The 18,327-nt window shown below is 47.6% G+C and overlaps 1 protein-coding gene across 1 annotated transcript in view; it reads left to right on the forward strand.

The window, feature by feature from the left end:
* Positions 1-18,327, forward strand: part of SPDEF (SAM pointed domain containing ETS transcription factor) — a 604,091-nt gene that overhangs the window by 491,984 nt on the left and 93,780 nt on the right. The gene's annotated exons all lie outside the window — the stretch shown is intronic.

Below are 18,327 nucleotides of genomic sequence, written 5' to 3' on the forward strand. Positions count from 1 at the left end.
GCTGTGGTTTTATCTTGGAGCCTTTACAATTCCCTATCCCACTAAAGGGAATTGATGCTATGCCATTGGCCAAGAATAAACCTCAGTACTGGACCCAAGTGACCATGTGCATGGCTCCTGCACATCAGGAGGTGATTCGCTTTCTTGTGCTACATAATTTGCATGATGTTGTCGTGTTGGGTCTGCCATGGCTGCAGGCTCATAATCCAGTCCTGGATTGGAAAGCAATGTCTGTGTCAAGTTGGGGTTGCCAGGGATTTCATGGCGATGCTCCTTTGGTGTCAATTGCTTCTTCTACTCCTTCTGAAGTCCCTGAATTTTTGTCGGACTACCAGGATGTATTTGATGAGCCCAAATCCAGTGCCCTACCTCCTCATAGGGATTGTGATTGTGCTATAAATCTGATTCCTGGTAGTAAGTTCCCTAAGGGATGACTTTTTAATTTATCTGTACCAGAACATGCTGCTATGCGGAGTTATATAAAGGAGTCCTTGGAGAAGGGGCATATTCGCCCGTCCTCGTCCCCTTTGGGTGCGGGGTTCTTTTTTGTGGCCAAGAAGGATGGTTCTCTGAGACCCTGTATAGATTATCACCTTCTAAATAACATCACGGTCAAATTTCAGTACCCCTTGCCACTGTTGTCCGATCTGTTTGCCCGGATTAGGGGGGCCAGTTGGTTCACCAAGATAGATCTTCGAGGAGCGTATAATCTTGTGCGCATAAAGCAGGGCGATGAATGGAAAACAGCATTTAATACGCCCGAAGGCCATTTTGAGTACTTGGTGATGCCTTTTGGGCTTTCTAATGCCCCCTCTGTGTTTCAGTCCTTCATGCATGACATCTTCCGAGAGTATCTGGATTGATTTATGATTGTGTACCTGGATTATATTTTGGTCTTTTCTGATGATTGGGAGTCTCATGTGAAGCAGGTCAGGATGGTATTTCAGGTCCTGCATGCCAATGCCTTGTTTGTGAAGGGCTCTAAATGTCTCTTCGGAGTCCAGAAGGTTTCCTTTTTGGGCTTTATTTTTTCTCCTTCTACGATTGAGATGGATCCAGTCAAGGTCCAGGCTATTCATGACTGGACTCAACCTACATCAGTGAAGAGTCTTCAGAAGTTCTTGGGTTTTGCTAATTTTTACCGTCGCTTCATCACTAATTTTTCTAGTGTGGTTAAGCCTTTGACGGATTTGACCAAGAAGGGTTCTGATGTGACGAATTGGTCTCCTGAGGCCGTGGAGGCCTTTCAGGAGCTGAAACGTCGATTTTCTTCGGCTCCTGTCTTGCGCCAGCCCGATGTCTCTCTTCCCTTTCAGGTCCAGGTTGATGCTTCTGAGATTGGAGCAGGGGCTGTCTTGTCGCAGAGAAGCTCTGATGGCTCTGTGATGAGACCATGTGCTTTCTTTTCAAGAAAGTTTTCGCCTGCCGAGCGGAATTATGATGTTGGTAATCGTGAGTTGTTGGCAATGAAGTGGGCATTTGAGGAGTGGCGACATTGGCTTGAGGGAGCCAAGCATCGTGTGGTGGTCTTGACGGATCACAAGAATTTGACTTATCTTGAGTCTGCCAAACGGTTGAATCCGAGACAGGCTCGATGGTCGCTGTTTTTCTCTCGTTTCAATTTCGTGGTTTCATATCTTCTGGGTTGAAAAACGTTAAGGCTGATGCCCTTTCTAGGAGTTTTGTACCTGACTCCCCGGAAGTTTCTGAACCGACTGGTGTCCTCAAAGAGGGGGTGATTTTGTCTGCCATCTCTCCTGATCTGCGACGGGTGTTGCAGGAGTTTCAGGCCAATAAACCTGACCGTTGTCCACCGGAGAGACTGTTTGTCCCGGACAGATGGACCAGTAGAGTTATTTCCGAGGTTCATTCTTCGGTGTTGGCGGGTCATCCTGGGATTTTTGGTACCAGGGATTTGGTGGCGAGGTCCTTTTGGTGGCCTTCCTTGTCACGGGATGTGCGTTCCTTTGTGCAGTCTTGTGGGATTTGTGCTCGGGCCAAGCCTTGCTGTTCTCGTGCCAGTGGATTGCTTTTGCCTGTCCCGAAGAGGCCTTGGACGCATATTTCCATGGATTTTATTTCGGATCTTCCTGTCTCTCAGAGGATGTCTGTCATCTGGGTGGTTTGTGATCGTTTTTCTAAAATGGTCCATTTGGTACCTTTGCCTAAGCTGCCGTCCTCCTCCGATTTGGTGCCACTGTTTTTTCAGAATGTGGTTCGTTTGCATGGTATTCCGGAGAACATTGTGTCTGACAGAGGATCCCAGTTTGTGTCTAGATTTAGGCGGTCCTTTTGTGCTAAGATGGGCATTGAATTGTCTTTTTCGTCGGCCTTCCATCCTCAGACGAATGGCCAAACCGAACGAACTAATCAGACCTTGGAAACTTATTTGAGATGTTTTGTTTCTGCTGATCAGGATGATTGGGTGACTTTTTTGCCATTGGCTGAGTTCGCCCTCAATAATCGGGCTAGTTCTGCTACTTTGGTTTCACCTTTCTTTTGCAATTCTGGTTTTCATCCTCGTTTTTCCTCGGGTCAGGTTGAGCCCTCTGACTGTCCTGGGGTGGATTCTGTGGTGGATAGGTTGCAGCAGATTTGGAACCATGTGGTGGACAATTTGACGTTGTCCCAAGAGAAGGCTCAGCGCTTTGCTAACCGCCGTCGTTGTGTGGGTCCCCGACTTCTTGTGGGGGATTTGGTGTGGTTGTCTTCTCGTTATGTCCCGATGAAGGTTTCCTCTCCTACGTTCAAGCCTCGTTTCATCGGTCCTTATAAGATTTTGGAAATCCTCAATCCTGTGTCATTTCATTTGGACCTCCCAACATCGTTTGCCATTCATAATGTGTTCCATAGGTCATTGTTGCGGAGATATGTGGTGCCTGTGGTCCCTTCTGTGGATCCTCCTGCTCCTGTCTTGGTCGAGGGGGAGTTGGAGTATGTGGTGGAGAAGATCTTGGATTCTCATGTTTCGAGATGGAAACTTCAGTACTTAGTTAAATGGAAGGGCTATGGTCAGGAGGATAATTCCTGGGTTGTCGCCTCCGATGTCCATGCGGCCGATTTGGTTCGTGCCTTTCATTCGGCTCGTCCTGATCAGCCTGGGAGCTCTGGTGAGGGTTCGGTGACCCCTCCTCAAGGGGGGGTACTGTTGTGAATTCCGTTCTCGGGCTCCCTCCTGTGGTCATGAGTGGTACTGTGTGAGTTTGTTCTTGGGCTCCCTCTTGTGGCCTTTAGCTATATGGCTGGGCTCAGCTGCTTCATTTTCTTCTATGCTGGGCCTATTTAACTCACCTGGACCTTCATTTGTTGCCTGCTGTCGGTGTATTCAGTCCTGATTCTGAGCTCTCCTGAAGATTCCTTGTGACCAGTCTCCTGCTGGAGAAGCTAAGTTTGCTTGTTCATTTTGCTCATTATTTCCTTGAAAACCTTTCTCAGTATATGATGAGTTCAGTCCAGCTTGCTTTTATGTGATGTTTTGCTTGCTGGTTAGTTCTGGGGTGCAAAGTGCGCCCCTCACATCGTGAGTCGGTGTGGGGGTTCTTGCATTCTCTGCGTGGTTTATTTTTGATAGTTTTTGTACTGACCGCACAGATTCCTATCTATTTTCTGTCTATCTAGTGTTAGCGGGCCTCATTTGCTAAACCTGTTTCATTTCTACGTTTGTATTTTCCCCTTAACTCACAATTATTATTTGTGGGGGGCTGTCTATAACTTTGGGGTTATTTCTCTGAGGCAAGTGAGGTCTTTGCTTTCTCTCTAGGGGCAGTCAGTTTCTCAGGCTGTGAAGAGGCGTCTAGGTTTTTAGGTAACGCTCCACAGCTGCCTTTAGTGTGTTGGATAGGATCAGGATTGCGGTCAGTATAGCTTCCACATTCCCAGAACTTGTCCTAACATTCTGGTTATATGTATCAGGTCAGTTTTGAGATCCTACCACCGGATCATAACAGAACCCCCTGACAACCCCAACTAGTCACAGACATAGATTTCCAATCCAACACTGGATTATGTACCTGTAACCATGGAAACCCCAGCACAATAGCATCATGCAAATTATGCAACACCAGGAAACGACAATCTTCCTGATGGGCTGGCGCCATGCACATGGTTAACTGTGTCCAAAACTGAGGTTTATTTTTAGCCAATGGTGTAGCATCAATGCCCCTCAAAGGGATAGGACTCTGCAAAGGCTGTAAGGGAAAACCACAACGTCTGGCAAATTCTAAGTCCATTAAATTTAAAGCGGTGCCTGAATCCACAAATGCCATGACAGAAAATGACGATAATGAGCAGATCAGGGTCACAGATAACAGAAATTTAGGTTGTACAATACTGATGGTAACGGAATTAGCGATTCTCTTGGCACGCTTAGGGCAATCAGAAATAACATGAGCAGAATCTCCGCAGTAAAAGCACAACCTATTCTGACGTCTGAATCTTTGGCGTTCAGCTCTAGACACAATCCTATCACACTGCATAGGCTCAGGACTCCACTCGGAAGACAACGCCATAGTGTGCACAACTCTGCGCTCACGCAAGTGCAGATCAATTTGAATGGCCAGAGACATAGAATCACTCAGACCTGCAGGCGTGGGGAACCCCACCATAACATCTTTAACAGATTCAGAAAGACCCTTTCTGAAAATTGCTGCCAAAGCATCCTCATTCCATTTAGTAAGCACAGACCATTTTCTAAATTTCTGGAAATACGATTCTGCCGCTTCTTGACCCTGACACAGGGCCAACAAGGTTTTCTCAGCATGATCCACAGAATTAGGTTCATCATACAATAACCCAAGCGCCTGAAAAAAGGTGTCTACATTAAGCAAGGCCGGATTCCCAGATTCCAGGGAAAATGCCCAATCCTGAGGGTCGCCACGCAACAGAGATATGACAATTTTTACCTGCTGGATGGGATCACCAGAGGAACGGGGCTTCAGAGCAAAAAACAGTTTACAATTATTTTTAAAGCTCAAAAATTTGGACCTGTCCCCAAAAAACAGATCAGGGGTAGGAATTCTAGGCTCTAAAACAGGAGTCTGCATGATATAATCAGAAATACCCTGTACTCTAGCAGCAAGTTGATCCACACGAGAAGCAAGTCCCTGAACATCCATGTCAGCGCCTAACTCCTGAACCACTCAGAGGTAAGAGGGAAAAAAAAAACACAACAGAGTACAGAAAAAAAAATGGCTCAGCACTTTCTTTCCCTTCTTTTGAGATGCGGTTAACTCATTGTCGGCCAGTTGTACTGTTATGATTTGGTGGCCTAGGAGCAGCATGAGACGTACTCTGGAGAATGTGGTAACTGTACTGACCGCAGACCCTGGACTTAACACCGCAACTAGAAGTAGCCGTGGGATGTACCTACCAATCCTAGACACCTCGACACAGCCGGAGGACTAATTAACCCTATAGATAGAAAAGGGAAAACTATCTTGCCTCAGAGAAAATTCCCAAAGGATAAGCAGCCCCCCACAAATATTGACTGTGAGAGGAGAGGAAAAAACATACACAGGCTGAAAACAGAATTTAGCAAAGGAGGCCAATCTAGCTAGATAGAAAAGATAGGACAGAGGACCATGCGGTCAGTATTAAAATACTAAGAAATGTCCACCACAGATAATACAAAAAACTCCACATCTAACTAAAGACATGGTGGGTAAATTTGCCTCTCCAGAGATTCCAGCTTGGCTGCATAAATCCTTACACAGATTAAGCTGGACAAGAAAAAACATGCAATGCACTGAACAATGAGGCCCACAACATGTGGGCAGAAAAACAAGCAGAACTTATCTTGAAGAAATGAACTGCAAGCAGGAGCGACCAGGAAGGGATGTGAATCCTCCAGAAACAATGAACAACTGGCACTCACTAAAGGGTGAAGCCAGACTAAATAGCCCCGTCCGAAGTGGACGCACCTGATGACTGCTGTGAAGGACAAACAGCAGCACTACCACTTATAACCACCGGAGGGAGCCCAAGAGCAGAATCCACAACAGAATTCACAACAGTGATCCCCATGATGTCCTTATGTCATTTGAGCAGTGATTCCATCATTTTCAGATGTTTTTAGACCTTAAAAGGACCCCCGGGGGGATCGCGGTAAAAATACTCGTGTCTCCCATAGACTTACATTGGGCTTGTTGCTCGGGTCGAGTACCCGAGTATTCCAATTAGCTCGACCCGAGCAACGAGCACTCTGAGCATTTTAGTGCTCGCTCATCACTAATAATTAATTACATTTTGAAAGACCGCAGGAGCATTTGTCAACCCAAAAGGCATAACAAGGTTCTCAAACAATCCTTCAGATGTGAGAAACGCTGACTTCCACTCATCCTCCTCTCGTATTCGAATCAAGTTATATGCCTCCTGCAAGTCCAGCTTTGAAAACCATTTAGCCCCAGATAATTTGTTACACAAATCAGGAATGAGTGGAAGTGGGTACGTATTTCTTACCGTGATCTTATTAAGTTCCCGAAAGTCGAGGTATGGGCAGAGACCACTGTCTTTTTCTTAACAAAAAAGAACCCTGCCACAGGAGAAACAGAAGGGTGAATGTGCCCCTTACGAAGACTCTAGTAAATGAAATCTTTCATGGTGACCCACTCAGGACCCAAAAGATTGTACAGACCGGCCTTGGGCAATTTGGCACCTGGTATCAGGTCAATGGCAAAATAGAAAGGGCTATGCAGTGGTAAAACCTCAGCCTCGCTTTCAGAGAACGTCAAAGCAACCAAATGAACCCCAACACCAACCCCGCAGGCAAGTTGTCCAGAACAAAACAAGTGATGCCTTCAATGTTTACGGGGCCCATCTTGAGGATGAACTCCTCTGACACAGAGCAGATCCCATTTTTGATGAGGGGTGTAGAATTGATAGCCACCACTTTTATGGGAGTAGCTGTCCCTATCCTACACTTTGCCACCAATCTGGAGTCAATCAAATTCACAGTGGACCCATGATCCACAAAAGTTGCAGCGGGGAAAAAAACAGTTGTTTACACCAAGTTCAACTTTAAGCAATAACTTGGAAACAAAGGAAAAATGTACCTGGGCGTCTAGGCAACCTCCTCGACAGTTACCCAGACTTAGGTGTTTCTAGACACCTTGGGAGACATAGGGCAGGAAGGGCAGTCTTTTCTCCAACGTCCCGTGGACCCACAGTAGAAACAGAGCTTATTCTCTGTGACGTTTCCTCTCATTCATGGAGACAGATCCTACCTCCATGGGCTTGACAGACAATTCGGGTTTAGATTTGGTAGAAAATAAGTGAGTCTCACGTTGTACCACTCTTTCATGAAGCCTGCGATTTCATTAGAACAGCCTGCGTCATGGCCTCCTCCAAAGAGTCGGGTGGTGGATGCAGAGCCAAAGCATCCTTAAGGTGGTTGGACTACTCTTTTTGAAACAACCCTCTGAGTGTAGAGTTGTTCCAAGTAACCTCTGGAGCCCAACATGGATACTCAGAACAATACCATTCAGCTGTGAGCTTTCCCTGAGAGAGACTCACAATCGTGTCCTCAACCAACCTCACATGATCCGGTTCATCATAAATCAGCCCCAAGGCCTCAAAAAAACAATCAACAAACATTCTTTCAGGGGCAATGGGTGACAGGGAAAAAGCCCAGGACTGCGGACCCTCCCTCAAAAGAGAAATGGCAATGCCCACCCTTTGGCTCTCATCACCTGAAGACCGAGGGCACAAAGAAAACAGTAGTTTGCATCCCTCCTTAAACACACGTAATTTACTCTTGTACCCAGAAAAGTTGTCTGGAAGTTTGACAGAGGGTTCACAGGAAGTTAAAGAAACATTAGACACCCCCCCCATCCTTACAGCCATAAACTAAAGAAGCAATCCGAACGGATTTAAGTCTCACCTAGTTCTCTCCTGTTGGTGAAATGCCACTAAGGACCTTTGCTCCACAGACAGATTTTGCATCATCTGAGTGAGATTAGTTACCTGCTCAGACAAAGCATGCAGCGGATCCGTGCACACAGACAAACAAAAAGTTCCCCACAAACAAATATTGAAAGTAGGTCGGTGATAATAATGTAATAACACATGGTTTGCGTCACCAGGGGAGCCTAAGGGGCGCTACCAGGGAGCCCAGAACCGAGCTCAGGGAGTGTGAGAGCTAAAGCACACATTGTACACAGGACCTGACACTAATCGGTCAGTTGATCGTGGGGGGGGGGCGAAGCTACAAAGTGTGAGGACAGGGAAGCAGCAGAGAGCGAAGAACACAGGGCACAAAACGTAAATGTAGTCAAATGGAGAGCCAAGGGTCAAAGCCAAACGAGAGCGAGGTACCTAGGCATGAGATAGCAAGAGAACCAAGACGAGCCAAGGGGTCAGAGAACCAGGAAGGACAGGGCACTACAGAGCAGAACACAGAAGCAGAAGTCAGGGGACGAACCGGGTCATATACAGAAAAGCTCACATGCACAGAGTCACAACGATTACAGATGAGTAACCTGGGTCAGCAATCCCTAGCCGAGTAAATGGAAGTATCACCGACACTGGACCCAGGAACTACAAGCATTAAATAGCCACCCCAGAACCAAAGAGAGGTGAACTGTCTTAAAGGGGTTGTCCACTACTTTCAATTAACCCCCAATGTATTCTCCCAGGGCCCCTAATGAATTGTGCAAATACCTTTCGTTGCCGTTTTCGCCTGTGATCGGCGCTATTCCGGCGGGTGAGTCCGGGTCATGTGACCCCCAGGCTGCAGACGCCGCTTATTTCCGCTGATGTCACGTCAATTTCCAGACTCTGGAAATTGATGTGACGTCAGCAGCAGGCGTGAGCCAGCCTCACAGTCAGCAGTCACTCATCAAGAGTGACTGGGATGTGGGTGGTGCTGGGGGCTGCAGCGCTGTGCTGGGGGTGGGCGGGGCTGTGCTGGGGGTGGGCAGGCCTAGGCAGGGAATCCACGATGTGATGTGCGGGCCGGGGCTCTGCATGCCGGTGCCGGTATGTGCGGTGCTGGGGTCTGCTGCGGGGGTGGTCATGTGTGTGTGTGTGTGTGTGTGTGTATGTGTGTGTCTGTGTGCAGGCATCCTCCGATGGGACTACAAGTCCCATCGGGCTCTGCCTACTACAGTGACAGTGAGTGACACATTAGCCAATGATGGGACAGTAGTAGTCCCATCATCCGGCTAATGTGTTGAATGTAAAAAAACAACACAGACACATGTACAGTACATACGTACATACAACACACACCATGTGACATATAACATGTGACAACATGCAACATACAACATGTGACATGCAACATTGCGACGACATGCACCATGCGACGACATACAACATGCGACGACATGCAGCATGTGACATGCAGCATGTGACATGCACCATGCGACAACATGCATCATGCGACGACATGAGACGACATGCGACGACATGCAGCATGCGATGACATGTTATGGACAGTAACACGCTGTCACTTTAAGAGACAGCACCCCCTTGTCTGGTGTGATGGAATGGCCTGCTTCCCCCTGCTATAGGCTGTGAAGATGAACTGCCCTAGAATTAGGGGAGGAGTTGTGCCTGAACTGTGTGTGAACTGAAGCTGCTAGAGAGAATGTTGTGCTGTTTGCTACAAGGAAGGTCCCACAGCCTGGGACGGAGTGTACGTGTGAAATTTGCAAGACTTTTCTGGGTACAGCAAAGGTGGCTGTTCTGTGCTAGCTCGTGAAGCCACGAAGATACTGAGAAAGGGACTTACAGTTTCCAGGAGCATCCCTAGGATCCAGAAGCAAGGAGAAGACCACGCTTCACAGAGCTGACAGAAAGCCATGTGCACCACCATATTAAACTTCTGGGGGCCCCCTGGGACTGGACCTGAGTCCCCAACATCACCGTGAGTCTGTTCCTGTTTGGTGCACCTGTTAGGGCCTAGTGTAGGCTTCAGTAGTCAGTACACGGGAGCCGTGTGGCCTGCTTAGTAAGGGCCAGGGAGGTTATACTTTTAGTAGCATCGTTATTTGTGTATTGTTTAAAGTTGCTTGTGAGACATATTCTGAGTCTGTAATAGTTGGAGCACCGTGCTATTTTCAGACAAGATAAAGTTTATAACTCTTGTAAAGTGTCTCTTGCCATTGCATACCCCTGTTTGCATCTTCCTCACCCACTTAATTCCTTGCCTCCCAATAAATCTACCCTTTGTTGTTTGCACCTCATCTTGTGTACAGTAGTCTTCCTGCACCGTGGTGGTCCCCAGGCCATCGCTTCAAGCGGCGCTGCGAGCAGGGTACTGTCACCAAGATGGAGGCAGCAGACAGGAATGGCGGGAATGCTAATGTTAATGGAGATGCCGTGGGCATTGGTGGAACCCCTGCAAGGACACTCCCTATGGGCACCATATTTAGTGTGCTACCAAAGTTTGATGGCAAGAATATGCCACTGTCCGACTGGGTGTCCCGGCTGCAAAGCACCCTGAGGATTTATAACATCAGCCCAGACCTGGAAGCAGACATTGCGTTAACTGACCTAGAGGGGGAAGCCCGTATAAACATCTGCCTACAACCAGAACTCATCCGCAGTACCCTGAAGGAGCTAGTGAAGTTCCTGTAAGAGATCTACAGCGAGACTGCTAGCGCCAGACACCTTCGCGCCAAATTTTTCTCTAGGCTGCAGCGGGAAGAAGTAATTTCTCAGTATGCAACAGCACTGCAAGAAGTGTTATCAGAGGTGCAGAGAAAGGAGGCGGATGGATTTGGTGGCATGGGCTTTAAAGACCGGATAGTCCGGGAGCAATTCATTCTGGGACTGCACAGCACATCCTTGAGGCGAGCACTGTCAGAACGGGTCCGGGCAGATCCGGCTCTTACGTTTCGTCAAATCCTGGCGGAAACAGTGGCCCGAAGTAAAGAAGAGAGCTATGCATCTGGGGTGATGCGTGTCCAGGGCGCCAATACCAGAGGGGACCCAAACCATCAGGAGGTGCTGGTCCAGGCGGTGCAAGACTTGCAGCGGTCCCTTGTCAACGTGCAAGAGAAACTGACTCAGGTGGAGCGAAGAGTGTGGGAACTACAACAGTCTGACCCACCGTGGTCATGCAACCATTTTTCAGCCCCACCGATAAGGGATCAGTGGGAGCAAGCCCCCTCCCGTCAGACATCGGAGGCACGAGGACAGGCTCGAAGTGCCCCCCGGTGAGGAGGAGGCATCCAATGCTGGGAATGTGGAGGACGGGGGCACCTTGCCAGAGACTGTCGGAACTATACTCAAGGCCAGCGGAAGCCGCCGTTAAACTACCAACCCCCGCAGTAGTGCGGCACTCTCTGGGGGAGGCAAGAAGAGAGGCCGCTCCATATCATAACGAACACTTGATTGCTGGGAGCCCCATCCTGCGTGCTGAATTCGAAGGAGTTCTAGTGGATTGCCTGATAGATACCGGGTCACAAGTGACAACGATGCCAGAAGCGTACTTCAAGCAGCATTTCCAGGACCTGGCCAAGCCAGAAAAAGAGACATTGATCCGGTTGTTTGCTGCCAACCAACAACCGATCCCGGTCACAGGGGTCATGTGGATGAATATTTGAATCTGTGGGCAAGAAGTTGGGAGAAAAGGGATCCTGCTAGTCCCTGAGCCTATCAAGGAAGATGTGCCTGTAGTACTGGGAATGAATATCCTACGTGAACTTGATCAGATTATGCTTACCAAAAGGGGACCTGGATATTGGAAGAAGGCTACTACACATAAGCCTACTCAAGAAGCCCTTCAACGACTGATCTGTGTCTGTGGGACGCAGAAAAGTGTGCCATCTTATCAGACGGTAGGGGTCATCCGGGCTCCTGGTAAAGAACCTGTAATCCTACCTCCCGAGCGAGAAACTATAGTATACCTTCCAGTGGGGACTCACCGCAACCTTGATGGGTTGGAAGTGGTTGTTCAGCCTGTGTTAGGCAGAGGAGTGGACCAAGAAGTCATGATAGCTCGTACGATAGCTGTGGTCCCGCGAGGACATGTCCCCATAAGGGCTTTGAATGTGGGCCCCGGGGAGGTCACCTTGCCACGAGGGACAGATCTGGCCCTGGTGTACCTACATAAGGGTGAAGTGGTGAGTCAGAAGGAGATGTCTTTATCACCGAGAGAAGGCATGGTGTGGACCCTAGCAGTTGCTGCGGGGGACGAAGAGACGCCATCCCCGGAGTGGAGTGGATGGGTCATCCTTGATCAAATGGAAGTGGATGTGAAGGCTCTGGACCCTGAGCATGTGCAAGCAATAGAAACTATGCTGTGGGAAAATCAGGCCTCATTCGCCCGTCACGCCGAAGATTTCGGCTGTACTGAAGCCATCACGTATGAGATACCGACTGGGGAAGCTCGTCCAATTCGAGAACGATACCAGCAGATCCCGCCCAAGATGTATCAAGAGGTAAAAACATTACTGAGGCAGATGCTGGATTCAGGAGTGGTGCAGAGTAGTCAGAGCCCTTGGGCAGCCCCGGTGGTGCTCGTCAAGAAAAAGGATGGGACATCCGGTTCTGTGTAGATTACAGGAAACTCAATGCCTGCACTGTTCGAGACTCGTGTCCGTTGCCCCACATCAAGGAATCCTTGACAGCATTGGGGAAAGCCAAGTACTTCTCCACCCTGGACCTAGCAAGCGAATACTGGCAAGTAGCCGTGGCAGAGAAAGACAGAGAGAAAACCACCTTCATCCTCCCTATGGGGCTGTTCGAGTTTAACCGGATGCCCTTCGGGCTCTCCAATGCTCCAGGCACCTTTCAACGGCTGATGGAAAAGTGTTTGGGAGATTTAAATTTTGAGGCTACCCTGATCTATCTGGATGACATCATTGTGTTTTCAGCCTCATTCGAAGAACACCTTGCCCGGCTTGGACAGGTACTCGGAAGACTGCGGGCCCATAACCTGAAGGTGAAGCCAAAAAAATGCCACCTCTTCAAGAGAGAGATCGAGTACCTAGGCCACATAGTGTCACAAGATGGAGTTCTACCCTCGCCAGAAAAAGTGGCTGCTATCCAGAAGTGGCCAGTCCCTCGAACAGTGAGAGAACTCCAGGACTTCCTGGGACTCGCTGGGTAGTACCGCCGGTTTGTTAAAGACTACGCGAAGGTGGCAGGTCCTCTCAATGAGTTGCTGAGGGGGACCGCTGGAGTGCCGAAGACCGAGCGCATCCCCTGGGCACAGGGACAAGACGAGGCCTTCCAGGCTATAAAGAATGCCCTTACTTTGGCCCCGATTTTGGCCTACGCAGACTTCGATCAACCGTTCCTGTTGTACACAGATGGTAGCCTTCATGGACTTGGTGCAGTACTTTCTCAGATACAGGATGGACATGAGAGAGTCATCGGGTATGCTAGCAGGTCCCTGTGAGACAGCGAAAGAAACCCTCACAATTACAGCTCCTTCTGGTTAGAGCTCCTGGCCCTGGTGTGGGCCATGACAGAAAAGTTTGCAGGCTTCCTGACAGGTACCAAGATTCAAGTTAGAACAGACAATAATCCCCTGGCCCACCTTGAGAATGCTAAATTGGGGGCCTTAGAACAACGGTGGATGGCTCACCTAGCCAAGTTCGACCTTACCATCTGTTATCGCTCTGCTACCAAAAACGCAAATGCTGATGGGCTGTCAAGAGTGCCTGTGGAGACTCCAGTGGGGGATCTTGATGATCAACTCGAAGAGGAGGAAACCCCAGACTTTAATAAGTTTAAGCCCCCAATGGTTGTGGCCCAGTCAAGAAAGGAGGCCTGCGCATTACCCTGGTCCCTGGGGAGAACCAATGAGGATTGAGGACACGTTCAGGATGAAGATGATGGGCTGAGACAGATGAAATGGTGGGTAATGCAAAAGCGGAAGTCTGGCAAACAAGAGAGAGATGATCTGGACTCTGAAATGAGGAGTGTGTTGCACCAGTGGGATAGACTGGAAGTGCGAGAGTCAGTGTTATGTCGTAAGAGGCAACAGCCAAAAGATATGGAAGTAAGGTGGCAAGTGGTCATCCCAGGAAGAATGGCTCAAGAAGTAGCTAAAGAAGCCCACGAATTCGGAGCGCACTTGAGCCCCACAAAGACCTACCAATGGTTACAGCGGTATGTGTATTGCAAAAGAGGGTGAAACTAGGAATTAGGTCACCGCGCTACCTATCTCCTAAATAATGAATATAAGAAGCTGCAAGGTACCCACAAAAGGGTTAAAATAAGGCACTTACCAATTGTTTGAAGTGCCAGAAAACTTTGGACTGCGGGCGTTTAGTGGAGCGCTGCAGAGATGAAAATGATTGCTCCTTCCGTGAGTCCAAGATGAGGAAGTCCGGACGGTAGCGTGAGGTGGCAGACCCAGGGGGGAGCGTCCTCCCTGTGGGCGCCAAGCTGCTGCGTGCACGCCAAGAGTGTGAACAAGCGGCGTCCTGGCCAGGGGCGCCGTTACACTGCAGCGAGGAATAGGGGGGCGTGGTCTGGGTGACGTCACCCGGAGCTACAAAAAAATTGGAGCAGAAGACGGATGCCGAACAGGGCCTCTATTGCCTACGCGTTTCGAAGGTCACCGGACCTTCTTCGTCAGGGCTAGAGGTCCCTGGCTGTCTACTGCTCTATATAGGATAAGAAGCACCACCCACTATTCAAAAGCAAAAGGAAAAGAATTAAATGTATACATGTGTATAGGAATATAGCTAAGCTGCAGGAAAGGACTGTGAATTTGTAAGTCCATAGGTCCAATAGGATAAAAAATAGATATAGGTAGTCTATGTTACTATGTATTAATATTTAAAACAATTTTTATTTAATAAATACATTAAAAAGTGCATTAAAAAATCTATCTTTAAACAAAACAGAAAAAAATATACAAATATATATATGAAAAATAGCAAGAAGGGGATTTCTATTTATAATTAATACATATAAAAATATATAAATATGTAAAAAAGGGGGGGGGGAAGGGGGAAAGGGCACAAATACTAATAAAAGCATATAACTATTTAAAAGCAAAAAGCTCCAATTCATGGTTAAGACCCTTAGGGGCCAGACTATCCAGCATAAAAATCCACTTGGATTCTGTACGTGACATTAATTTTATATAGTCCCCTCCCCTCCAGTTTTTTTGGACTATTTGAATGCCGCAGAATGTTAATCCCTTGGTGGACCTACCATGGTATTCCCTAAAGTGCCTAGAAAGGGGGTGGCCAGTAAAACCTTTTTCTATATTGTTAAAGTGTTCTTTCAACTGTTCCTTCAGTTTGCGTTTAGTGCGACCCACATAGATTTTGTCGCAAGGGCATTTAATCAAATAGATCACTCCTGACGACCAGCATGAGATTTGGTCTCTAATAGTAAATTCCTGGGTAGCGTTAGAATTGAAAAATTTAAGTTGTTTTATTTTTTTAAAATTTGTACGCACACAGCAGATACAAGTGCCGCAGGGTATAAAACCTGGATCTTTTGAAGATGTACTCTTGACAAGACCCTTGTTAGTGGTTGGAGCTATGATGTTACCTATTGTTTGTGATCTTCTAAAGACAAATTTGGGACGTTTTGGTAGCAGTTCCCCTATTATTTTGTCCGACTGGAGGATTGACCAGTGCTTATTGATAATTCTGGTGAACTGTGTGTGTCCATGATGGTACTGTGTGATAATGGGTAACTGATAGATTTGGTTACGGATATCAGTTGGGATAGAATTGTCTCTAGTTGTTCTCTGTATTAGAGTATCCCTCGATATTTCATAGACCTCCTGTTTAGCCACATCCACTAGATCTTTGGGATATCCTTTCTCCAAAAATTTTTTGGTAAGTTGTTCTGCTTCTATTATATAATCTTGTTTTTTAGTGCAGTTTCGTCTTACCCGAGTAAATTGACTTTTGGGGATGTTAGTCAACCAAGTCGGTAGATAACAGCTATTAATGTCAATAAATCCATTAGAGTCTACTGGTTTATGATGGCATTTGGTTAATATCTGATTATTTTCAATAAAGATATTTAAGTCTAGGAAGTTTATTTCCGATTTGCTGGTAGTGGCCGTGAATTCTAGCCCAAAGTCATTAGAATTGAGATTGGCAATAAATGCATTCAGTTCTCTTTGGGGGCCGTTCCAGATGAATAGTATATCATCAATAAAACGCCTCCACATGATTAAACCAGTATTAGAGTTTTTGATGAGTGAGATATGTAACTCCTCCCACTTGGCTACGTAGATGTTCGCGTAGCTGGGGGCAAAACAAGTGCCCATAGCCGTACCTCGTGTTTGGAGATAAAATTGGCCATCATAAGTAAAATAATTATGTTCCAAAATAAATAAAATACTTTCCACAATGAACTGAATCTGTGTTTTTTTGTGGATGGCCAATTTATTAAGGTAATATTCTGCCGCTTTACATCCTTTTGAATGGTCTATTACTGTATATAATGATTTTATGTCAAGTGTCCCCAATATGAAGCCACTTTCCCATTGGATTTTTTCCAATAATTGGAGCACTTGACTGGTATCTTTAAGATATGCGGGTATGTGTATTGCGCCCGGTTGGAGCTTGTGGTGGAAGAGGTTTGCCGGCAGTGTTGAGTCTTTGACCTCATTAAGAGTACTGAATAGAGGTCACCCATCCAGACCATACAAACTAAGGAACCGCTAGAAGTCTTGATGATCGACTATCTCCTCGTAAGACACTAGGCCCAGGGGCTGCAATACTGTTTTGTGATGACCGATCATTTCTCTAAGTTCGCAGTAGTCACTCCCACTAGAGATCAGACTGCGGAATCGGCGGCGTGAGCCATCTGTCAAGACTTCATCCGGGTGTATAGGTGCCCAAAGCGCATCCACTCGGACCAAGGCGCATGTTTCCAAGGCAAGGTGATGGAAGAATTGTATCGCATGTATGGCATCAAGCGGTCCCGGACCACCCCTTACCACCCTCAAGGCAATGGAGCTTGTGAACGCTTCAACAGAACCTTAATTCAAATGCTGAGAATGTTGGAGGAGGATAAGAAGGCATGTTGGCCAGACTGCCAGAATTGGTCTGGACCTACAACAATCGGGTCCACTCCACCACGGGTTATACCACCTATCTACTGTTGTTTGGAAGAGCTGGACGAGAGAGCATTGAACTGAATTTGGAACAGCCAGAGGAGCTGATGGAGCGAACTGTCACCTCATGGGTGAAAGAGCATCGGCAATGATTGCAAACAATACGGCGGTTGGCGGGTCAGCAACTGCAAGAAAAAGAACATACGGGCCGCAAACCGACTCAAGAGTTACCGCTCCAACCTGGAGACCGAGTATTAGTCAGAGAGAAATGCCCTAAGGGAAAACTAAGTGAGAGATGGGAAGTACAGCCGTACAAGATTATCGAGCGAGTGTATGCTAATGGCCCTGTCTACAAGGTACAGATTGAGAATGGGGCATCCGCCCCTAGAGTACTTCACAGAAATATGTTGCGGCGTTGCCGGTCTGAGGTCTGTTCTACGCCATTGTCGCCTGAAGGCACCACTCCACTTCCTGAATCTGTCATGCCTGATGGTGAAATCGATGATGAGTGGTGGACCGTCCCTGACACAGTAGGGGGTCCTCAGCCGCACAGAGACGGTAATCCCATGGATGTACCAGTACCGCCAAGCGAGGACGAGACCAGACAAAAGCTCACAATGTCTCCTGCAACAAGTGTTCCCCTGGAAGATAGTCAAGCCTTGCCTGACAGCCAAGAGCTTCGGAGATCCCAGAGGTCTAATGCAGGGGTTCCACCAGTCTGATATGTAGAACAGTGTGCTCTGTCTGTTTGTACATCTTTGTTGCCTCCTCTATAGGTGCTGTTCCGCATTGCATGTTCCTTCATTATGCTTCAACCTTGATTATGTGATGGTCGAGGACAACCATCATTAAGAAGGGAGGCATGTAAGAGGGTGGTGCTGTTATGGACAGTAACATGCTGCCACTTTAAGAGACCGTACCCCCTTGTCTGGTGTGATGGAATGTCCTGCTTCCCCCTGCTATAGGCTGTGAAGATGAACTGCCCTAGAATTAGGGGAGGAGTTGAGCCTGAACTGTGTGTGAGCTGAAGCTGCTAGAGAGAACTTTGTGCTGTTTGCTACAAGGAAGGTCCCACAGCCTGGGACGGAGTGTACGTGTGAAATTTGCAAGACTTTTCTGGGTACAGCAAAGGTGGCTGTTCTGTGCTAGCTCATGAAGCCACGAAGATACTGAGAAAGGGACTTACAGTTTCCAGGAGCATCTCTAGGATCCAGAAGCAAGGAGAAGACCACGCTTCACAGAGCTGACAGAAAGCCATGTGCACCACCATATTAGACTACTGGGGGCCCCCTGGGACTGGACCTGAGTCCCCAACATCACCGTGAGTCTGTTCCTGT

Source organism: Ranitomeya variabilis, chromosome 3 (assembly GCF_051348905.1).
Source record: "Ranitomeya variabilis isolate aRanVar5 chromosome 3, aRanVar5.hap1, whole genome shotgun sequence".
Lineage (NCBI taxonomy): Eukaryota > Metazoa > Chordata > Amphibia > Anura > Dendrobatidae > Ranitomeya > Ranitomeya variabilis.